We start from the raw sequence: 13,315 nt of genomic DNA, 5'->3' as shown, positions 1-13,315 counted from the left end.
TTCATGTTTATTTTTGGATGTATTTTTCTTAGCCTTTTGATCCAAATTTCTGGCCTGGGAAGTAACCCTACAGTACAAGATCCAGAGTTGCCAGCAGTAAGCACAGGCTTCTGACTTGGGAGAGCACAGAGCCCTCGGCCTTTAGGCTATAGCGAATCCTTACAGGAGGGCGTGGGTCCCTGTGCATTAACACACAGGTAAGGGACCACCTGTCTGAGAATGGGCCCTGCAGTCCTGCCTCAGTACCCGGAACCATTAATGTGCATGTGAAATGACAGTCCACCCAGAAAGCTTAACAGCAATGTAAAAGAGAAACAACCTACAATTGTTTGTATGCCAAATAAAGTAATAAGACCCACCCGAAGGACTTCTGAGATTTTTATGTTCTGAGATATGTTTTAAGTATATGGCTTTAATTTTTCTGAAAGCCCGAGAGAGAGAGGAACATCAAGCCTGTTCAAGTAGGAGCAGAGGCCTCTGAAAGATATATTATTCTAATATGTTTTTTAAAGCACATCAACAAAGACTATGCTGTCATTTCAATAATTCCTGTTCTCATAGTGGCTTGAAAGATTATTAATGGAAAAGGGCTTTTTCTCCCTATATAGTCCAACAGAGGCAGTAAATAGAAATAACTAAAAAGCTTTTCAGCCCACCACTACCAACACATCTGGTAGAACAGAGACAAAAAGGCACTCTGAAAATTAGGCACTAGAGATACTCAGAGATGTAAAAAAATTTCTTTAAGAATATTCATTGATCTTAGACATATCCCTGCCTACAAACTGCTTTCTTTTTTTAAGAAACATGAACCTATTTATTATTTTTGCAATTCAGCTTTATACCCCATAAAGCATGAAATGTATTCTTGATCAGTTAACAATCTTTACTAAAGCTATAGACACATTTGGGGAATAAACTTATTTTATCTGGCATTACTTCTGTTACAGAGAACAGATTGGTGGTTACCAGAGGCAGTGGCAGGGGATGGGGGCAGAGAGATGGGCGAAGGGGACCCAAAGGGGCAAACTTCCAGTTACAAAATAAGTAAGTCATGAAATATAATGTACAGCATGGTGACTATAGCTAATAAGAATGCATTGTAACTTAGAAGGTTGCTAAGAGAAAAAATCTCAGGAGTTCTCATCACAAGGAAAACATTGTAACAACGTGTGGTGACAGCTATTGACTCACTGTGTTGGTCGTGGCTCAGTTATACACGCATCAAATCATCCTGTTGTACAACTGAAACTAATGTAATGTTATGGTCCATTACAGATAAAAATAAAAATAATAATTTAAAAAGTCATTACCTTTGAACAATGATCCTCTGTGACATGGTCTCCCCTGGTTAAAATAAGATCACAATAGTGTGCCAAGAAGTTTCTGGATAACAATGACAGCTTTTATTTTGACATGGGTCAGACTATAAATTTAAAATATTACTTTTATTTTTAAAGACTGTAGTTTTACTGCAGTCTTTAATTTATCAAATAATTTATTCATAAACATACATAATATAATTATTTTGAACATGCTAAAACAGTGTTCATAATAAAGAAAAGGGTTGGTCCAGAATGATGTTCATGCAATTGAAACACAGGTAAGCAAGTGATAGAACACTAGTTCAAGGTCCTCTCAGTAGTGTCTTATGTGGTTTGTTCAAGAGTGCCTCTCTAATTTACTTCTAGAATATGGACTCATCTCTGCATTCAATGTCATGTACTTGAAATAGTCCATGTAAAGATGTCAAACATGATACAGAGCTGAAAGCATCTTTATACAGACACATTAGGCAGAAAATCATCGGAAACCTTTTTTTATGTGCTAAGAAGAAAGTCATGGAATTGAACAGTAAATCAGTCCTTTATTTACTCCAAGAGTCAATGACATTCATAACTGCCCATAATATTGGATCAAATATTAATTACTGGCTTAAACTCCCAAGCCTATCTTTAACTGCTTTGCCATTTAACCTCCTTACTGAAGCAATACTATGTCACTAGTGTCAAAGAGTTTAAATTGTAATTGTCTCAATAACTAAAAATGATATTCCAAGGCCTTTAAATTAATTTTCTTCTGAATAAAATCCAGAAACATAACTATCTTATTTCTCTTATTCCTCTCTTCTGCCTTCTCTCTCTCTCTTTCCCTCTCTCTTGAGATGCTATTGAAAAATGGCATGTTTTATACCCTGGTTAATATATTTTATTAAGGTCTAATATCAAAGAGGTATAAAAAGAGGGAAGCATTATTGACTAACTCTCAATAAATTTCCCATAAGTCATTTAATCTAAGAAAATATGCTCTAATTTTAAGGTGAAACATCCCAGCACTTTCAAATCTAAATGCAAATTGGCAACTGAAACATAGGGAAAAAGGAAAAAAGAAAGTTGTTTTTATTAGAGAAGACATAGGGTATGAAGGAAAGCATCAAGCTCCTACCTCAGTTATATTTTAGGGAGTATTTCTTCTATTTGATGCATTTGCAGAGACTACTGAATAATTCTTCTGGTCATATTTATGACAATAATTTTTTTAAATGATCTTGGTGCTATCAACTTGACTTACAACATAATAGACAATATAAACCAAGAGGTGTTTGGGATGAAACTGAATAGGATTCAAAATCCTCTATGGAGTTCTCTAAGTGTGGATCTACCTGTGGAGAGCCAAGGGAATTTGCCTTTGGTCAGGAAGGAAGCAGGATTCCCTAGTTTTGTGTTGTCATTGAAGTTCAAGTGTAAGATTTAAAATAGACTATTTGCTCAGCCTATTAAAGAGCTATTTTTAGACTGTGCTGTTAGTGATGAGGGACCAAAATTTTCAGAGTGAGAAAAAGTAACCCAGAATCCTGGTCCTTGTGTTTTATCCTTCAGCCCCTTTAAGTGACATCAAGGACATAGGTAAGGACAGAAAGCAAAATACAAGGTTGCTCGCCATATAATCGACCCACCATTGCAATCATCCAAAGTAAATAATCAAATGAGGTGAACTAACAAATTTAGACCCATGATTCAGGTTGTTTAATTTTTACTGTTTGGCACCTAGGGCCTAACACTGAGCTCCTTCCCTTGCTGATGGGAGAGGCTTTACGCAGCTTAGCTTTCCCTGCCTCCTTCTCGCCACTTCATGGTTCACCTGAATGCTGAAGCTACGCAATCCCTCCATTCATAATCTTTCCCTTTTGGTAGTTGGCTAGCAGATTTGCTAACAGATTTTTTTTTTTAACTGGTATCATGAATAATTGAAGTATAAACTCTATTAATTTGACATAATCAAGGAATTCAGTTATCAAATACTTTATTAGCAGATTAGTGCTATATATGCCATCAATGGATTGCCTAGATTCAAATAAGAGAAAATTTATTTAGTGATAATGACATATTGTACTCTAAAACAATATTACTGACTTGCTAGTTTGTTTCCTGTCTTCTCCAAGTAGAACAGAAGCTCCTGCCCTGGGAGCAGGAAGTCTGTCAGTTTTGCTCACTGCTATATCTGAACCTGGCACACGGGAGGTACTCAAAAATATCTGCTGATAAATAAACAGCAGAATAAACATAATTCAATGTTTTCTATTTTAAAAGCACTTTTGCCTTGGCCAGTGTGCCTCAGTTGGTTGGAACATCGTCCTGTAAACCAAAAGGCTGCAGGTTCGATCCCCAGGCAGTACACATGCCTTCGTTGTGGGCTCATATGAGAGACAACCAATCGACATTTCTCTCTCCCATTGATGTTTCTCTCCCTCCCTTCTTCTGTTTCTAAATCAATAAGCAGGTCCTCAGGTGAGGCACTTTCAAATTTTACAGTTTCTCAGGATTATCATGTCCTGCACATGCACAAGTGTGCATATTAATACATTTCTGATTAACACAGATTTCATTTCAGTTAAAAAATTGATTGACCACCAAATTTGAACCCTGTACTTAGGTACATGAGCAAGCAAATAAAATGAAATATCTGACTAATCTCTTACTCATTATGAGGTTTCCATCCCACATCAGTAAAAGAAGAGCTCATATTAAAACCTCTATCCAACCTTTCCAGCTCAATTCAGTCACTGTCAGGGGGATCAGAAATCATTCTCTGAGGTTAAAGATGAGGGATTGGACCCATGGAGCTATAAAATCATGTGGCAAGGTTTGGGATACCAAGGACCACCCTCAATAGCAATACCCCCATTTAATAATGGAAATATCTGTGGAAAACAGCCCTAAAAAGTACTCAGATACAATCTGATCAGGGTCACTAATAGTGAGGCAACCTGACATTATGAGCTTCCCAATGTACTAGGTATCACCTTTGATGTTTTCTTGCTAAAATCATTTGGCTTGATGTAGTCAAGTCTTTGGTCTTAACTTCCATTTACAGGAAACCCTGGGGTAGGGGTACAGAAAAAATACTGGAGAAAACAATCCAACAATTCTTGAATTTGGGAGAAACTGATCTGGCTTTATTATCTAGTCAATGCCATGGAGAGAAAAAAAGAAAGAGGAAGGGTAGAAGAGAGGGAGAGAGACGGGGAGACTGACTTAGCCATAACTATCAAATGTAACATATACTTCCTTATTGGAGCCTGATTTGAGAAAAAAACAGCTATAAAAAATGTTTATGGCACAACTGGGGAAATTTGAACTCTAGACTGGATATCAGATGATATTTGGATATTGTTATTTCATAGGTCAAATAATGGTATTATCAGAATGTAGCAGAATATGCTAATTGTTCAGGTATACATCTGACTATTTAGGATGAAATGGCAGGTGTCTGTCATTTACATTAAAGTGGTTCAAAAAATCAAATACGAAGCAAATGTGTTTGTATGTTAACAACTGCTGAACTAAGTACAGGTATACTGGTGTTTATTGTACTATTCTTTTTGATTTTCTGATAGGTTTGAAAATTTTTTTAATGATGGTTTAATGTTCACAGGTAGCGACTTCTCAGGAACTTCCTTCACAGCACTGAGGGCTCCTCATTGAAATAAGTTTTTAATATTTCCCCAAATCATTTTCAGCAACTTGAATCAGTCATCATAGACTAAAAGCAGCTATAATGGCACATATCACAGGCAGGAATCTTTTCTGTTCTTAAACCAGTTTTCTGAGTTTCCTTTTTGGAACAGAATTTTTCAGTTTACCTTTTAAAATGAAAGATCCAAAAAAAGGAAAAAATGGCTTATTTGCCTCGAGCTTGGTCCCTTTTAATTGACAGAAAACCCTCTCCACACACACCTACTTCAGCTTTGCTTTCGAAAACTAGCTTTTGTCTCTGAACTTTACAGAGCGGTTGGAGCTCTTTAATATTTTCTAAGAGAAACATTTCAAACAAGTAACCCCGCAATTTATTCACTACTGCCAAGAATAAAAGTAACAGGTTCCACCACCAAGGCCTTCCAAAGGCTTTGCAGGACTTTCAAGGCAAAGCATCATTCATTCACCGGCAGGTTGGCTCCCTGAATGCATCTGTCATTTGTTTGGCTCTGGAGGAAACTATTTGATTACACAAAATTCTTTTTAGATCAAGTTTAAAATCTTTGCCACACTGGGACCAGTGGAGGAGCCTGCCAGCTCGAGGGGTTAACACATGGACACACTTAGCCCAGGACAAAGGTAAGGAACAACCACAGGTTAAAATCAGAAGCTTGAAGAACTGAAAAGGAATGAGCATGAAAGATGCAAGGCTTAGCCGGGCCTTTCTAAGTGCTCCATCTGCCATTACTGCATAGAAGATGATTTATTCCCGCACTTCTTGTAAATGAGTGCAGTACCCTAAGTGGCTCTGGTAAGCAGCGGTACATGCAAAGCCACCAGGACCAGCTGCCTCCACCCACCGCTGGGCCACCTATGCATTCTGAAGTTGGCAAGTAACCAGGCATCTTCATGTCCTTCATTTCCCATACCTTATTACGGGGCGCATCATTTTTAAAAGCATTTAAATGAAGCAGATGTTAACCCCATTTCATTCCATGTTACCAGGGAACATGTCAGAGATGATTTTTAAAATGCAAAAGAAAATGTCAAAGTATTTTGTTCCCTGGTTAAGAATACATCTGTGGAATAGGAGGGAGGAAATACATAAAACACTCTATGGCCATTCAAGAAATAATTATAAGGTATGTCAAACTACAGAAAATTGACCAAACACTAAATTAAAAAAAAAAAAAAAAAAAAGATGTGTCAAAATGGCTTTTTCACTCATTCATTTCAAAAACAAGTTTTGAAATTAAATTTCATCCCCCAGTTCAGAACAGAACACATTAAGGCCTGACTGTAATGCCATTACCCATGTGGCAGCTCCTTTTCTTTTCCGCAACCACAACCATGTTAACTGACAAGAAGCCTGGGGCTCACCTCCCATAGAGCCTTGAAGTCCTTCTGCTCGATGCGGAGCAGTTCGCTGCTCTCCCTGGTAACAATGGTCGCATGGCGGGGCGTGTTGTCCAGAATGGACTCTCCAAAGGCCGTTCCGATTCCCAGAGTACAGATGGTCACTGCATCCTGAGAAGCCCCAAAACTGGTCATTAGAAAATTAAACACTTAACGGATGGATGGGTTGTCTTTTAGTTGAACTGAAGTATAATTTGTACACAATAAAACACTTGATTTAATTGCGCGGTTCAACAAGTTTCAACTTAAAGCAAGAGATAGAACTTTTCTATCATCCCCCAAAGTTCCTTCATGCTTTTTCCTATTAAAACCCTCCTTTCAGAGGTTAATTGATGTATTTCTATCACAATAAAAGAGTGTTACTGGTTTTAGAACTTCATGTAAAAGGAATCTGACAACATGCCCTCTTTGACATCTAGCTTCTTTTGCTCAACATAATGTCTGTAAGATTCATCCAAGGTGTTGCGTGAATCAGTAGTTTTTTTCTCCTTTTACTGATGAGTAGTTTTCCATTGCTTATTCATTTTCCTACTGGTGGACATTAGGGTTGTTTCTAATGACAACGAATAAAGCTACTAGTAATAATCTCATGCAAGTCTTTTTGTGGACAGAGTTATCTTTGTATATGACTACCATTTGCTTTAAGAAGAAAGGGGGGAATCTTTTAAAAACAAACTAAGATTTTTAGTGAGGAGGTGCAGTTATAATATTTAAGTAAGAAACTGAAATATGGATGTTGTTATGTCCATTCATCTTGAAGAGATGAAGACACTGAGGGTCAGAGTGGTTGATTCACGTAGCCCTAGTTCACACAGACACAGTGAGTATAGCAGTCGGATTCTAACTGCTGCTCTCTGGCTATAGATTCTGAGCTTTCAGTATCGTGCTGCCTCCTGCAGCCCCAGCAAAGTAAAAACAGCATCTGGTTAAGAGCAGGATGGCTAGTTTATAAAATGTTGTCAATCAATGGTTTAAACGTTTTTAAAGGTATATTTAAAAAGTAATTTCCTCTCTGCATGCAACATTGGTGGTAATATTTAGATTTAATCCTAACTAGTTTCAATAATACAGATAGCCACTCAAAATCACCTGGACATTAATTTTGCAAGGCATTGCCAACTAAGGGAGATACACAAGGGTAAGTCTCCAAGTTAGAAAGCACAGTTTCCTTTCATGCATCTAATACACTATAATAGGCAAATCTTATTAAGATCAAGTTAGTGACTCTATAATCACATTATGAAGACAAATGCCCATAAGAATCCAGTTCCTTGAGCCACAGCAAATTGCTTCTGCACAGATATTACCATATAAAATTGCATTCAGGAAAATAAAATCAATAACAACTCAGAAAAGAATAAAATATTAGGGGAGAATTTAAGAACAGCCTGCTAGGAATTTTTCCAGAAAGCCAGTTGCAACAAATTCAGTCAGAAACATATTCCCAGAACTGAGAGTATGGTTCCTCTGAGTAATTTTCAAATTCTAGTAAAATACACAGGATGGATTATGACAAATCACAGACTTTCATAAATTCTCTAGCATCTAAGGTTCCCTTAAGAACTCCACTGGCTTACTACATTTTACCATTTGAACCCTTCAGAAAGGATTTTTCCCCTAATTTGCACTTTTCACATAACTTGAATATCTAAAGTCATCCACAAAGTATAATGCAAAAGTACAATGATGATCTGTTATACATGAGCTGGTTGTAGATTTTTATGAATTTAACAGTCTTCTCCTTTCTCACCTCCTACCCCTGACACAAAACAGACATCGCAGGCTGTGCAAGTCACATGAGCCCGTCTTCTTGCTAGTGAACAGCCCTTGTAGTAAAGACAAAAGATGGAAATTTTTCTTGGATTTCCCCTGGAGAGTGTAACACCAGCCATGCTTTATCATGTAGAATAAAATGTAGTCGTGTTAGTACTGCCAACTGCCCCTGTCGGTGTGGCTCCTATGTCAGCACCTGGGTAAGGAGAGGCGCTGAACGTTCATCTGCAAATGAGCAGAGCGTAAAATAGTCTGAATAGTCTCTATTCACTAAGTATGGAGACATAAACAGATCTCTAGAGTATTTGTAAGCTTAAAGGAAATAGCAATGTTCCATTTAGAAAGGGACGCTTTCAGCCACAGGCAGGTGCAGGATAACTGGGCTCAGGGAGTAGAGGTTCCTAAGAAGAACATTTTTACTCCTAACACCAGTCACTCTCTGTGTAGTCCATGGGCACGAGGCCTTACTTGCATCTGAATTCCAGATAGGGCCTTGTGCTTAGAAAATAATTGTCAAATAAGGACATTTACATTCAAATGTTCCCTCATGTAGCAGAGCCAGTATATGTTGCTCAGCACGTACGCGGATGGTGAGGAAATGTGAGCGGGATGGATACGAGTCGGCTGTGGCAGAAGCACTCTCAGGTTGGCCCACACTAACATGGAACTAGGAGTGATGGGCTCTCAAAAAAAATGACCTACAGTACATCAATGTTATGTCACCTGGTTTCTTCTCCCAGTCTGATCCAGGTTTCTCGCCTTTATCAGTGCGCTTGAGTGCTGCTTCTCCTACCCTCTAAAACACTGCATTCCATGCTTACCCTTAACAGTGCACGCCCTCCTGCGCATCAGCATACACACGCGTCTCCACATGTGTGAGTGTCGTGCTACGTGCACACACTGGGCCAGGTGTCTTGACTGTGATGCCACATTTATTCCTCATCACAGTTAAATGAGATGATGTCGTTAAAGGGCTTTGCACAGTACCTGACTCAAAAGAGATGCTTGATAAATTGCAGATATTCTTATTGATGATAGTATTAAAATAATCAGTATTATTATTGCTATTTTCTAGGTTGAAGAAAATCAGGCTCAAAGATGGTCAGTAATTTGCCCAAAAGCATGACTAGTAAGTGGAAGAATTGAGACTAGAAGCCAATTATTCTAATTACTTCCCATATATTTCTTAAATTGTCAGGAAATCTAAGTACCTCTTGCCAAGGCTCAATAGGGAAATCTATTAAAGTGTTAATTTAATCCTTATAGGTTCCTTTTTCTATCTTCTTTTTTTTTAAATCCTCACCCAAGGACATGTTTATTGATTTTAGAGAGAGAGGAAGGGAGTGGAGACAGAGAGACAGAGAGAGATGCGAGAGAGAAACATCGATTGGTTGCCTTCCTCCCATAGGTGCTCAGACTGGGGATTGAACCCGCAACCTTTTGGGTGTACAGGACAATACTCCAACCAACTGAACCACCCAGCCAGGCATAGGTTCCTTTTTCAATCAGCCATTCTATAGATTTATTGAATACTTAATAAGTCCAAATCACCAGAAAAATATAAAACATTGGTATTTCTTCTCCTCTAACACCCCGATTCCAATACTAGGGTCCACTTGACCCTTCCCCAGAGAACCAAATCCATCGCAGGATGGGACACCAATCCTCTTAGTCATTAGGAGAAATGCAAGCAATCGTAAGCCAAAAACTAAGGACCGCATCAGCATTTCTGCCTTTCCTACTTGGATCCTGTGCCCCAGTTCTAGAAACACAGTTCCTATCTCAGTTGGAGAAACTGAGTTTCTACCTTTCTGCGTCTCTGCCTTGACACCTGCCTAGTATCCTAATTCTTCTCAAATGGCTGACCATCTTGTTCAAACAGCCCCCCCTTGAGCCCCAGTTCCTCTCTGGCACCGTTCTGTTGCCAGGCCTCTTTGTCAGCCCAGCTGGCTGCCCATCTCCATCATGGGTCTGCTTCCTGGCTCTCTGCTCATTACTAAGCCACGCCCCATCGTGTTATGGCTTATTAGACCTGCTTTGCCCTTTGCCAAAAAACCCCAGGGCTGTGTCACTCCAACTTCCTGCCCAGGTCCTACCCAGCTCTGCCTGAATGTGCCTCTAGATAGCTCCCCCTCTCCACTATGGGCGCCCCTTCCCCCCCAGTTTCCAAGTTCTTTTCTGCCCAGTTAGACACCAACTTGAAGTCATGAACAATTTTTGCCATGGTATGCATTACAATGGGATAGGCAGGGTCTAGTTATCTTTATTCATAAAAGTTGGCATTGGGTAAGTGAACAAACATGTTGACAAAGCTGCCCTGATGGAGAGCAGGGAGCATCAGACAAGGAATACATATCTGGAGGCACCCAGAGTTAGCGCACTCCATGCTTAGAGGTAGGTAGCACAGAGAAGTACTAAATCCTTGCAGACCTGGATTTAAAACTTTTCTGCTTATTACTAACACTGTGGCTTTGGGTAGAATGCTGCCAGAGCCTCAGAGCCTCATTTGTGAAATGGAAGCAATCTTTCTGGTAAGATTAGCAGAATTCAATAGAAATAAACAATATATACACAGAGTTCTGTATGGTTCCTAGTACATTGTAGGTGCTCCATAGACAATGGAAAATATTATTTCTGGCTTAGCGATATTTATATACATGTGTAGGTTATCTACATTTCTAAAAAGCGAATTATATTTTTCTATTATTTAAAGAACAGAGAATCTCTATATTCATTTTCTGTTACTCTTCAATTAACAATGGCTTTTTAACACTTAAATTCCAAGTTTCTCTGACCCCCAGTTTGGATGTCAAGTGGTTTGAATGATCTGCAAAACACTTCAGCTCTCTGGGGGAGCTTGTATTCAGAGAAACCCTTCTGCTGAATCCTGCTGCAAATCAAAGAATCCTTTCGTTCTGCTACTAATCACCCTTAATTTATCTGCTTTGTATGTCAGAATTATGGTATACTGGGTTTTTTTTAAGCAGACATTCTTGTATGAGGCATTTTATTTGTTTGTTTTATTATAAATATAGGTACAGCATGAAAATGGGAATGGTGTTAAGAAGGCCAGTGATTATATGTTACTGGTAGCCAAGCTAACAAATATGTGCCTTGCAAATAAAGTCTATAAGCATCCACTAAAATCCAACTTAGTGTCTGGTAAAATTTAAAATAATTAACAATAAAATAGACATAAGAATTATCTGTGATAAGTACATCAAGATATTTTTTTAATTGTCCTATCACTTCAAGGGATATCTGATCTTATTATTATGGTGTTTGTGTGTGTGTGTGTGTGTTTTTGGAAGATTCCACATGTAAATGAGACCATACAGGATGGTCATTCTCTGCCTGACATTTTTCACTTAGCATAATGCCTTCAAGGTCCATCCATGTTGTTCCAAATGGTAGGAGTTTCTTGTTTCTTATGGCTGAGTAGTATTCCACTGTGTGTGTGTGTGTGTGTGTGTGTACACACATACCTATATCTCACATCTTCAGTCATTGATCTATAGATAACTCTTAGGTTGTTTCTATGTCTTGGCTATGGTAAACAGTGCTGCTATGAACCTGGGGGTACAGATATCATTTCCATCTAGTGTTTTCATTCGTTTTGGGTAAATTCCCAGAAGTCAATTTGCTGGATCACATGGTAGTTCTATTTTTAATTTTTTGAGGAATCTCCATACTGTTTTCCATAGTGGCTGCATTAATTTACAATCCTACCAACAGGTATAAGGGTTCCTTCTCTTCCACGTGCACACCAGCATTTGTTATCTTGTCTGGGTGACAATGGGAATTCTAACAGGTGTGAGGTGATATCTCATGGATTTTGATTTTCCTATGAATAGTGACATTGAGCATCTTTTCATGTACCTGTTGGCCTTTTATATATCTCCTTTGGAGAAATGTCTACTCAGGTCCTTTGCCTATTTAATTGGGTTATTTTATTTTATTTTTTGCTACTGGTATGAGTTCTTTATATTTTTTATATTAACCTCTTATCAGATATGTGGTTTGTAAGTATCTTTCCCATTCCATAGGCTGTCTTTTCATTTGTTAATGGTTTCTTTTGCTGTGCAATTATGCATATTTATCCCACTTTCACATTACTCAAGAAGAATTCATTGTCTCACTGCATATTTATTGTCTTGAATACCTGTTGGGTTAACATTAAGGAACAAATTGGTCTTTCAAGTGTGTAGACCCTAAAACACAAATTTTTACAAAGGAAATATGTTCATAATTTTTATTTTAGGACTCTAGGCAATAGCTGCCATTAAGTTTAGTAGTGTCTCTGTTTGTTTCATGAGCTTGAATGTAATAGAGGTATCCTCCGTATAACACGGTACTTCTATAACACGGTTTCACTCTAATGTGGCTAGAGAATTGGGGAAACTCCCATTTAACAGCAAATTAGAAAAATCCCCATATTATACTGAATGTGATAAAAGCTTTTAAGAGCAAAAGATAAGTCATTAAAATTTTTCATTTTAGCACGTATGTTGTATCAGATTTGCCTAAAGCATTCAAAAATTAATATGAATTTTAAAGCCATTTGGTTCATGGAGTATTAGAGTCACATTTCTTAAATGAAGATCTTTGTACTGAAAGGAGCACAAAGTCTGAGAGAACTTCAGAAGTGCTTGGCACCGTATAATGAATTTATAAAGATCTCTCAGCTAAAAGCCAGCAATCTAAAATAACAGATTTTTTGCAAAAAGCAGAGCAAAGAAATCAAGATAATGCTAAAGAAAGATCAGAGGATGAGGATATCTTGTCAAAAAGAAAGCACATTCGGTTAATGGAGCTTAGGAGTGATGATGAAGAAAACATTGCTTAATTCATATTATTATGTAATACTTTTAATGAAAACTGCTTTAATAAAGATATTTCTCTTAATTATAAAGATATAATAGTATTTCTTTTTCATTTTTGGAACCTAACTCCTCCTTTTTGTACTAGTTTTTTGTTTCATATAACACAGATTCGCATGACACGGCATTTGTTAGGAAACTAACAACCGTATTATGTGGGGGTTACCTGTACTGAAATTTATTGAATGCTCCAAGTTTTTTAAAAACAATAATTTAATGGAAATTAATCTCTGAATTTGTCAAGACATTAGACAGCATATACTATTTTAG

General features: G+C 37.9%; 1 protein-coding gene across 1 annotated transcript in view; it reads right to left on the bottom strand.

Moving 5' to 3' along the window:
* Positions 1-13,315, bottom strand: part of RAPGEF4 (Rap guanine nucleotide exchange factor 4) — a 230,807-nt gene that overhangs the window by 206,362 nt on the left and 11,130 nt on the right. The window contains exon 3 of the mRNA XM_090280772.1: positions 6,357-6,503. The gene's annotated coding sequence lies outside the window, so the exon portion shown is untranslated. The remainder of the gene's footprint in view (positions 1-6,356; positions 6,504-13,315) is intronic.

This window comes from Furipterus horrens, unplaced genomic scaffold (assembly GCF_987537825.1).
Source record: "Furipterus horrens unplaced genomic scaffold, mFurHor1.1.pri manual_scaffold_1, whole genome shotgun sequence".
NCBI classification, from domain to species: Eukaryota; Metazoa; Chordata; class Mammalia; order Chiroptera; family Furipteridae; genus Furipterus; species Furipterus horrens.
Note: the sequence above shows the minus strand (reverse complement) of the source record. Positions and strands in the feature narration are given on the sequence as shown.